A 12097-nucleotide genomic window follows, 5' to 3' on the forward strand; every position below is an offset into this window, starting at 1 on the left:
CCCCACCACCTTGCGGGCCGCTGCTGCGCTATTACTCACTGCTACCTACCACTACCGCGTGTTCACATGTTCAAAATATTGCCTAGCATTCTACGGCCTAGAAGTATGATTCACAATTTTTGATCAGAATTGAAACAGGTCTTACCCGAATAATCTATGAATAAACATCATAAATCAACACTTAAAAAAAATTATGATTAGCTGGGACGCAGCTCCGACTCTGAGGAAAATGGTAAATAAACGCATAGTCAAATCGTACTAAATTTCAACATTCCACAAGTGTCAACATCAATCGATGAATGCTTTGTGTTAGCGTCGCTTCTGTCGAAAAACCACGATTGGTTCCTAAACTAGACTTATAAGGAAATGTTTTTACCGTATAAGGAAGTCATGGGCGGGCCTTGTCTATTAATGAGAGTTTTAAATAAAGCTGCATTATTTTGCTAAGCGACCATAAAACGTGGTTACGTTTTTGAACGATAGGTGGCGCTGCGCAAAGCAAACACGGAAGTGAAATCGAAAAATCGTGATTTAACGGTCAAATCGCCTATCGGCTGTCCCACTGCTTTTAAACCAGTCGTTATGTATTAAATTGCTGTATATTTGTAAAAAAACAAAAAAGAGTTTTTTAAAAGAATGACTAGTTTGAAGTCTAAGAGAAATTTTCTGACGTTGGTGGTAATATTTTCATCCTTTTCGCTTGAAACGGTCGGTACCGTGCGTTTATAGGCACAAAGAACTAGGACACAGCAGGGTCAATTAGACATGAACAATTAGCTAACAATAGGTACCTAATAGGATTAGCATTCCATGTAATTTCACTGTTGCCTGGTTATACAACTACAGTAGAACCTCGTTTTTATGTACCCCAGTTATACGAACCCTCGGTTTTACGTACTATCGTAAATGTATCGTATCATCGATGACGTCATCTTAAATCCCGACAATATTAAAAACAAACAGCCCTTTTTAGAGCAATCATAAGTAAAAAGACTATAACAATAAACTATAACAATAAACAAACCATAATGCAACGTATTTTCATTAAACAGCAACGTTGATTGAGTCTAATACCGGGTTGTTATAATCTAAAACCACGTGAACTGAGTGAGATGAACAACTACCCATGGTGCTCAAAATAATTGCTTTCCTCCTTAGCTTCGTGTGGCAAACCATGGAAACACTTGTCTGGTCGAATTTTCTACACAAAGCCGAGTAGGCATAGTTTCGTACACGAACGCTAATTTTTTGGCTCGCCCAGTGCAGCGCACATGGGTTTAGTTTGTCTCAACAGGCCCAGACAGACAATACCGCAACTCTGTTGTTTAAAATAGGCATGATGGGGAATTCCCAAGTTATACCTTTGTTGTATAGGTAATCTTACAATATTTTCATGTTCTTTAGTTAAATAAAAGATACAAAGTGATGAATTAATACACTAGACACACGGTTTTATTTGAACACTTTATTATGACATCGCAAAGTGATGAATAAAAACACTAAATACATGGTTTTATTCGTAGGCCTAGAGGCTTGGTTTAGCCTAGCTAGGTAAAATCGTTCGTTCATACATACGTATATTGAGCGTTACGTACGTATTAGGTCAAAGCTTACCACAAATTTTACCCAACCTCTATTTTACGAATCCCCTGATTTACGTACGCCCTCCGGTCCCGTACCATACGTAAAATCGAGGTTCTACTGTGCTAGAGTAGGGAGTTGTTGATTAGCACTCATTAGCTAGACAATAGACATGCTTGCTACATTAGATAAGACAAAAGATATCAATTAACGTCTCCGTGGTAACATTAATTTGAAAACCTACTGCTAGGCGTGGCTTTGTTGCTCTTTATTGAGCAACACACGATCGAATCTACATCAAATCAACACACAACCCTGAATTGGGTTGCATGAACCACAGAGGTTTGTTGTTCGTAAGTTGGTTTTGAATTATAATTACTGTTTGTTAATAAACATAATTTAAGTTGGCATGTATTTCAGTCATTAAATATATTACTGAATCACTGTGTCAAATTTTCAAAAACACTGATAGGAGTTGAATGTATTGTTTTCTTTCCACTCTTACTCACGTCATGAAAACATACGACTTGAGTAAGGCTGTTTATTCCCGCTCGCTCGCGGCTCTCTGCATCCACGCCACACCAACCCAGTACTTAGTAAGTTTTTCAAAATTATAATAAACAGCTATTTACGAACGTCAACCTTCGTGGTTCAATTTCTTTCAGTCGTAACTGTTTTCAAAATACATGCCAACAAATTCAGGGATTCTTCATGCGCGTTGATTTGCCGTCAATTTGATCCGTGTGTTGTTCAATAATGAGTAGAAATTCCTTTTGTTTTTTTACAAATATTTGTTTTGATCAAGCTTGTATTTTAACAATACTATTTTTGGAAGGATTTGATTTTTGTACACATTCATTGGGTACATTTAATCAGTTATGATATTCTACGATTTTTTTTTAGCCGGAGAGTGGGAGGGGGGAGGGTGATGTCAGCAACCACTCCCCCTGAGTTGGGCACCCCCTGGTAAGAACCTTGAGTACTATAAGAGGCATGTGTGTAAAATTACCATAGTAATTTAGTTTAGCCACAATAAGTTTTACAACCAAGCATAATTAAGCTCAAATAGTTTCATCTGGTTTCTGGATGTATAAACATGGAAAATTCTTGTAAGTAAACCAATAGTATACGTACTGTTTGTGATGTTTCGATCCATTATCAACCACCTGCGGATCTGAGTGGGAGGGGTCTGGGGTCCTAACCCTCCCTTCCCCCCTTGAGCTGCCAAGCAAAAAAATTCTTGACCTACATTTTCAGGACCTGTGACCTGAAATTTTTTACAATGGAAAAATATGATGATATAGGCCTACATGCCTGAATTTTAGAAATTTCAATTTGGGTGTACAGTAAACTGTATTTAGAAGAACAAAATAAATGTATGGTATCGGTTCATCGATTCATGGAAAAAAGAATATTTATACAACTACTCCATTTTTTTCTGACAAACATACTAGGCCTATTTAGTGTAATAAGAATGAGAAAATTTACTACCTGACCATTTTCTAGAGAGGGGGGGGGGAGGGGGAACCTTGAATTTTGAAGAACTTAAAAGTCATTAAAAGACACCTCCAAAGTCAGAAAAGCTCATTTCCTACTTTCTAGAAATCAACATTTTTCCGGGGAGACTCCAGATCCCTCTTTCTTTTTGGCTTTCATCGATTCATGGAAAAAATTTAAGAATACGTATGCAACTACAGGTCTCCCTTTAATGAAAGAGCCCTCCAATTAAAAACAACCTCTAAATAAAGACCACTTTTCTTTGGTCTCAAATTAACAAATGTCTTTTATTTTTGTTTTTCTAATTATGAGACCAAAGCTGCTAAAGACCATTAAAATCCCGGTCCCAGAAGTGGTCTTTAATTGGAGCAAGGAGCTATTTTGAGAGAGACCTGTACTCACCGTTTTCAAGAGGGGAAAACCTTGAATTTTGAAGAACTTAAAAGTCATTAAGATGCCTCAGAACTCGGGAAAGCTCATTTCCCGCCATTCTTTTTTTCGAAACATTTTGATCCCTTCAAAATTTGAACCCAGATCTGCCCCTGCCAACTGATCTTTATTGGACCATGACTGGTATGCTAGTTGTTGACTTTTCTCGATGTACAGTAGTGGCCCGCCCTCTACCAGTAGTTTTGAAGAAAGAAAAGGACACCTTCAATGAGCCTCCGTGTCTTAATTGATTTCCAAGTGTCACATATTAAAAGGGGTTAATATACTGTATAGGTTTGACCAGTATGGAACGTCTATTTGCTTTCTGATTAAATGCTTAGTTCTTGCGCGTCCAAATGAGCCCCGGAGTGGCCAGGGGCCTCTACTTACTACTGTACCACTGAGCATTCTAATACACTTTTGACAATATTATACATTTTCTTTAAATTTTTAAAAATTTACCGAGCACCGAACAGTTGCATCCCCACCCACTCTAGATCCACCTCCGCCCTTAAACATGGCAATAAATAATTAAATACATGATTTTAGGGGAAAAGTAAATTTGTGTCCGTCTCTGAATTTAAATTGTGTTAATTGAGCCTACTATTAATTGTTGGAACCGTACCTTAGAGAATATAACTAGGGGCAGATATAATAATGATGATAATAATAATGTCATCTTATTAGGCGCACGTATCCATCTCTTGGTAGAGCTGCTCGCGGTGCCATTTTCCACCTGTAGAGTGTAGATGTAGCTTTTTTCCTGCCTTATTATTTTGAATTAATTAATTTTATTTAAATTATTTATTTATTTTTATGTATATTTATTTATGACAGAAATGACATAGATGGGAAAAATATATATAATGAATTTTGTTTAGAAATGCTTGAGACCATAGACACTGACCGTCCCTTGAATATTCCGATCAATGTAGTTTCACGCTGGTATTAACATTGTTAACATTCAAATTTACTAATTACACAGAAGCTCTTTGTAATCTCAACCTCCCATTGGTCACTATCTGAAGTGAGAAAAATATTTCCCTAATACATCTCATCTAGGCGTCATCTCCATCGATTTTTGAATGACGATTTTTGTGGTAGTATAATTTCTAGTGGCAGGGGTAGGAGTGCAATTCTTCTTTTTTTTTTTTTTTTTAATCGAAATTCTAAAATCAAATGGAGAAGAAAAGAAAATAATATTCAAATTTAAGTCTAAGAGTGCCATTTCCGACCATCTAAGGGTGCCATATAAATTTTTAAAATATTTTCTTCCCTGGTCCATTCTATGTCGAATCCACCAATGGAGGTGGGGCTAACATAGAATAAATGGAAGTGCACAATTTGTGTTGGCCTGCCGCTGGTCTCAACAGATTGGGACTGGCCTCCAGCTTAAAAAGATTGAATATCCGGGCCTTATACATACAAAACTTAATGACAATAAGCAAGAAAATATTTTTTCCTACATCTTTCTATGGCTGTAAAGCTTACTGTACACATGATGATACTATAAATGCATCTGATGATTATAAAGCAAACTAAAATATAACATCATCATATTGCACTCTCTTTAATTCAAAAGTTGGCTGTCATGTACTAACAAGTCTCAGGTAATCTATTTATTTGGGATAGACTGGGTGTAATCGAAAACCCTCCCTCCAGTGGCGAGACGGAACATTTGACATTATTTAGATGTAGTTCACTGTCTAGTTTATGAAACTTGTTTATGATCTTAAGCAAGTTACCGATACCTACTTCAATTTGACATAAAACAGAAAACACGGTACTTGATCAAATTACCATGGCAACGAAAAACAATTTGGTGGCAGGACGGAATGAACAAATTGGACAAAAATGAGACGACAGGTTATCTTCTCAATTAATTCAAACTTTAAAATTGTACTGTAAGCACACACTTTTGAGTAAACACCATAGACAAAATCAATACATATAGAACTATATGTACTGTAAATTTAAGGGATCATTCATACCCCTTGCACATTTTTGGCAGAAATGGCAGAATTTTAGTACTAAAGGGCTTTATAATGATGGCGTCACTACAACAGTTGTGGAATGGCACCAATAGTTTTTCATTATTTAAGGTATAATGTATGTTATTAGGGTTACAGAACTGAATTCTAAACAGTGATGGAATGGAATTCTAATATTTTTATCAATATTGTTTATTGGTTTATAATAGTTTTAATTTTCCCAATTTTTTTTAAGGCGAAATCATAATAATAACACCTTTAAAATCATCATATTGTTAAGAATTATGGAAATGGAATTGAAAACACATTTAAAAACAAATTATGCTTCATAAGGTAAGTAAAATCGTAACAGGGTTCGTACGCGTCCTTAAATTCCTGGAATGTCCTGGAAAAACAAATGAGCTTTTTCCAGTACTGGGAATATATGAATGTCCTGGAAGTTTGATCATTTACCATATATCCAGTACTGCAGGCTGCCTAGTAACAATAAATTAAATAGGAAACGTTTCCACAGGTTCCCACCATACGCACTCTTGTGAGAAGCAGGTCAAGTATTTGTAATAGAGGGATTTAGCGACCAAACTTTTGCATTGGATATAAACAATCCACTGACACAGCGGTGTTGTACATGGAGATTGCTATTGCAGCCGTCCCTTGTTTATCGCTGTAAATATCATCATAATTCCCAGTAAACCATACCACATTGTTTTGGAAATTAAACTTAAGAATTTTGCCTTTTTGGTTTGCTAATGCTGTAAAGGGTACTGGCCGCAAACATTGAGATTTATTGAAATATTGTTGACCCTTTTGACCTAGGTCAAAGGTTATGTGTTACAAAATTCCAATTTTGGGCCATAAAAAGGGTGACTATGTTACTTATTACATAGATTTTGTCATTTTGTACATGAATAAAATGTATGTGGTAATCTAAATTATGGTAGTTGTGAAGGGAAATGTCTTCCAGTAAGTCGATGAACGGTTGTGACTTTCAATGCTGCTCTATTTAGCTTTGGACTTGACCTCAGTTACACCGAAATGATGTCGTGCAGAAACTTTAGATATTTCGCATAAGCCGTTGATGGATTAGCATCCATTTTGTACAGTTTAGGGTACAAAGCATGATTATTCTTATGGTCACTTTGGTGCTCCATTTGTATGATTTCCTTGTTGTTTGAATACCATGCAATTGTTGATCTGTCACATCCACGCCTCCCATTTTCTGATTATAATTCAAAAAATACTGTCGGCTTTATTATGTCGCTGTTATCCCTGTCCTTTTTCCCGGAGGATTCAATACTATATGTATGCTTCGACGACAACATATGTATAATCGTTGGCTTGCCACTTGCCTTATCTTTCTTCAAACGGAATTTACAGGTTAGTATATTGCGAGACTTGTCAGCATAAAATAATGCTTTGCCTTTCTCTATTCTGTGCTCAGCAAGCTCTTCTGGAAAGTTTTTCTGCTTTGTTTGTACCGTACCTATGGTGTACATGTCTCTTTTTAGCAAGTAGTCTACAAGGAACGGAGATGTGTAGTAGTTATCAATAAACTTTGACAAGACAAGAAATGGTTGAATAAGTGTGTCAACGATTCTTCCTGTAGCACTTGGGTCTGCATTTCCCTAAATTTGTTTACCACAATAGATTAGAAAATCGAACATAATTCCAGACGATGTGCAGATTTCATAGAATTTTACACCAAATCGTGATCATTTGGTTCTTATGTATTGTTTGAACAGAAGTCTGCCTTTGAAAAGAAGAATGGACTCATCAATAGAGATGTCACAGCCTGGCTCATAGACTGATGCACATCTCTGTTTTACAGTTCATAAGAGGTCGAACATTGAATAACCGATCTCTATTTGGATCATTCATATCATTTTGGCTGTTGTCATTGAAGTGCAAAAACCTCAAAATACCTCTAAAGCGATCTTGTTTCATTGTTTCGTTGAAAATCTGTGTTGCATATAATTCATCTGGGCTCCAATACATTTGGATTTGAGGCTTGTGAACAATAACCATCAGCATAATGAGCCCTAAAAACATTTTCATCTCGTTGATGTCCACATCTTGCCAATCATACGATAATTCACCTGCATCTATCTGTTCTTTATTATTTGAGTAATACTGCTAAGCGTGTCTATTGGTTTCTGTTACCAAGAGCTCAAAAAAGTTGTCAGTAAAATATAAGTTCATAAAATCAATTGGATTATTATTCGCCATTCGAACTTTGATCCTTTCATTTCCCGAAAAAGCAATATTTTTTGCAGTGTATTCTGCGGTTTGACATACTTTTTCCCATTGCGTGCTAGACGAGCATCTCTACCAGCAAGACGTCCTCTTGGGCGACTGCGTCCCCTATTTCTTGCTTGTGGACCGGCGGCATCTTCGTTGAGGCGGAGGTGATGGGCTACGACTGGAAAGATATGAGCTGTGTCTTGAAGGAGAGAGAGATGAGCCACTACTGGAAAGAGGAGTGAGAAGGGGAGGGGTAAAGAGGGAGAAGGGGTTGAAGTAGTATGGCTAGGTGATGGGCTACCAATACTTGATGGAGAAGAAAGGCTATGGCTAGAAGAAAGAGGAGTTGAAGTTGACATCTGCCTATCTCTAATATGGCCACGCCCCCTTTCTTGACCAAGACCATGCACCCTTTGGCGACCACGCTGCACTTCCTCCTCTTGCTTAGATGTAGTTCTCTGTCTAGTTTATGAAACTTTTTTTATGATTTTGAGCAAGGTACTGATACCTACAGTACTTCAATTTGACGTAAAACAGAAAACACAGTACTTGATCAAATCACCATGGCAATGAAAAACATTTTCGTGGTGGGACGAATGAACAAATTGTAGGCAATATCAATACATTTCAATATAGAACTATATGTACTGTAAATTTAAGGGATCATTCATACCCCTTGCACATTTTTGCCAGAAATGGCAGAGTTATAATACTACAGGGCTCTACAATGTTGGCATCACTAAAATAGTTGTGGAACCACACCAAAGTTTTTCATTATTTAAGGTATAATCTAGTTTTTTATGTTTTTATGGTGCAGAGGGCACGCCAGGGTTGGGGGGGAGGAGCCAGGCCCTTCGTTGGGGAGAAATTAAGTATGTAAGTATTATCTACATATCAGTAGACCCCAAAACCGGTTTAATTCAGAGTTAAATCATAAATTACACCTATGAAATCATAATAATAGTAAAATATTATGAAAAGCAGATCATTTGTCTAAAAAAAGAAACAATTTGGTTTCAACTAGGGCAGGACAGAATTTGACCAATAAAAATGTTTCAATATTAATAATTAAGAAATGCATCCAAAACATGTTTTAACCTCAATTTGTACTATTGATTGCCAACTATAAAACTTAATTTAAAATTCTAGAAAATACTGACTGCAAATATCAGCAAATACCATCCCACCAGTTTTACTAAGTATTTTCCTAACTTTGGTCACAATACATACAAAATGGGTATATTATCAGCTTTTAAAATGCCCTCTTTTAAAGTGATAAATATATTATCGTAGACATTTAAAAGTAAAAAATTTTTTTTTTTTTTTTTTTTTAAATGATAGGTTTTAGGATTACATCCACTTGCAGAATTTTATAAGTATTAAGAGAACACTAGATCTTTTTATTGTTCTGCAAACCTAATTTTACATTGTGCTGTATTGTTGAGCAGCAGTCACAGTTATCCAGAGGTGACGGAACTAGAGGGTTATGGAGAGTAATGTGTGACCGGAAATGGTCTGCAGTCAGTTGGTTGTTACCATGCGCCAGTGATGTTGGAGTATATAGTACAGCAATATTAAACTATTATGTAGGCCTAATGAATGAATAAATTTCGGAGTTTGTCGGGTAGTGAAATGATTATTTCACATTTTAAGTGCTCCCTAAATTCATAAGTGTAAGCTAAATTACGGTGATTCATTTAATTAGCGAAGATATGGAGACAATTATTTCGAATCCCTCTTTCCAAGAGGGGATGCAAATGATGCTTTGTGAAAATGAGTACGCCGCGGTACTCATTTTCACAAAGAAATACACACAACTGGTTAGCTAACAATTATGTCAATGTTACATGAACACCTGGGAAGGAAGGTGCAATCACGTTGTTACCTAGCAGACGTCTGTACTGTATGGGAGGGGCTCCTGATGTACTGTGTAGCGGGGGACGATGAGGCATAAGACTAGGCCTAGGCCTAACTAAGACAGTGGAATTATATGTGATAGAAAGTACACTTTAGGAATAAATAAATTAAAAAAAGAAAAAAATAATAACTAAGAATAATTCATTTGCAGAGGTACCTTATTTAAGTATTATACAATGCATCTAACAATGCGGCTCTTGTAGCCCTGGCTTGGGCAAGGCATCCATGTGCAAAGCAGTGGTGTTTGTTTATCCATGAAAAAAGCACGCCGGGAAAGTTTGCCTTACTAGGAAAAGGTGATGTGTCTACCTTATGACGTATGCATGCTAACTAAAGTGAGTGTGACGTCACCAAAAAATGAATATTTTCTATCATAACCAAAATATTAATAACTACAAAGTTTCTGGGCGTAAATTCCCTTAATATGAATGAAGGGTTGCTCAATCTCCTTGCCATACAAATTACAGCTCCTACTGACGTCTCAGTCGAGAAATACGGGTAGCTGAAGTTTTTCTCGCAAATCTGACTACAAAACCATATCCAAATTCACGTTCCACTTCTGAGCCTGTGTTGTGCTTCGCACACGCCGCTGAGGGCGGCGTTCCGGGAACCCTGCGTCCAGATTCAATGGAAACTAGGTTGAAGTGGTGTGGCAGTGCATAATGAAGCATGTGATTTTAGGTGGGTGAAAGTAATAGATTGGACCTGGTTGGATAGTCAAGAGAACGAATGGGGAATGCAATGTGGTTTGTGGTTGCTAAAGTTTTCTGAAAACTCAGTGAAACTATCAATACCTAGGCACAAAATGCCCACAATGAAACTTTAGGGATATCATGTGGGCTAAGTGTCCTAACTGAGGTGTGCATTTTCCAAAAATCGAGATATATACTTTTGTGATATTTTGGGTCAAAGTTCAAGGTCATGTGACGACCTATATAATCTCACTAGTCCTCATCATCGAGTTGCATATCATTGGAAAGAGAATCTTCTCTATCTAACGGTAGCAGAATATCTCCAATACGTTGAGTTTCAAGAGAGATATCAGCAGTTGTCTGTCTGAAAGTAAGTTTTTTAGCCAAATCTCATGAAAATTTCAAATTGCTCTAACTCATCAGAAAATGCTGGCGTGGAGCCAAAAAATTCACTGTGGGGTTATCTCAGGTAGAACCCCCAACATGCAAAATATTGGGCGATTTGAAGGGGGTTGGGCAAAAAGTGTGTTGGATTCATATGGAATGACTCATGGTTTAAAGTAGTAGTAAAACTTTATTTATTCACGAAGCATAAATCAACAAATACAATGCTGTTTTTCATTATGGCCATAAGTAATTATCATTTTGACATTACTAGTTTAAAGGCATCTTCTTAGTTATTTTGTGTGTGGAAAAGTTATTATAGTGCTTACAGGGGTTTGTACAAGTGAAATTTGTTGAGGTGCACAGTACCAAGTGACGGTAGTTTGTATTTTTAAAAGAAATTTTTTGGGTCATCAATCAAAAATATCAAACACAAAGAAGTTCATTCATTCATTCATTCATTCATGGATTTTTTATTCAATATTCAATATACAAAATTCAGGCAAAAAAGTTAAAATTACAATTATGTCATAAAAACAACAAAATTACCATAAAAAATGAGTAAGTGAACAGGAAGGCAGTATAATGTATTGTAGACGAATCTAAATTGCACATTATTTACATTGCCCTGGTTGGGGTCATTAAAACAGTACATTAAAAAGCGAAATTACACGATTACAGGTAAAAACGAGTAAAAAGAAATGTAAACTAAATTGATCACATCAATTAAATCAAATTTAAACATGGATATATCAAAAAATTAGACAGTACATTAAATCAAATTACAGGACAGAAACTTAAATGATCACATCAACACCAAGTCTTATTCCGATATCCCTCAACCATAGTGGACATAAAAATTGATTGGATCATTATTGATCAAAATTTACAAATGTATAAATAATGTATATGGTAGTTACTTGTTCAAAAGTTTAACAAAGTAAGGTATCGGGCCTCTTCAGAACCGTTCTGTTTTCGAGCATAAAGTGGAGTGATCCTTTGAGTTTCTAAGATTGTATTTAACTAACTTGTTTCTTTGTTTGGGTAGCCAGGTTTGAAATATTGGGTGATGAGCAAGCTTCTGTGCAAATTTGAGACATAAGCTTTCTCTGCGTTTACATAATTTTTCTATATTCAACAGTGAAAGTGCTTGATCATAATGATCATATTGGTTTCCCAAAATAATCCTGAAGGCTCGTTTTTGGACGTTTTCAAGCATGGAGCTCAATTCAAGAGTGAGACCCGCATTCCACACAGGGACACCATATTCTAAGAGAGATCTTACATATCCTTTATAAACTATAATCAGTTCTTCCCAGGACAGGTGGAATTTTTTTAGTAGTTTCAACATGAAAAGCTTCCCAT

Source organism: Anneissia japonica, unplaced genomic scaffold (genome assembly GCF_011630105.1).
Source record: "Anneissia japonica isolate Jap-2015-1 unplaced genomic scaffold, ASM1163010v1 scaffold355_len202609_cov112, whole genome shotgun sequence".
NCBI lineage: Eukaryota > Metazoa > Echinodermata > Crinoidea > Comatulida > Comatulidae > Anneissia > Anneissia japonica.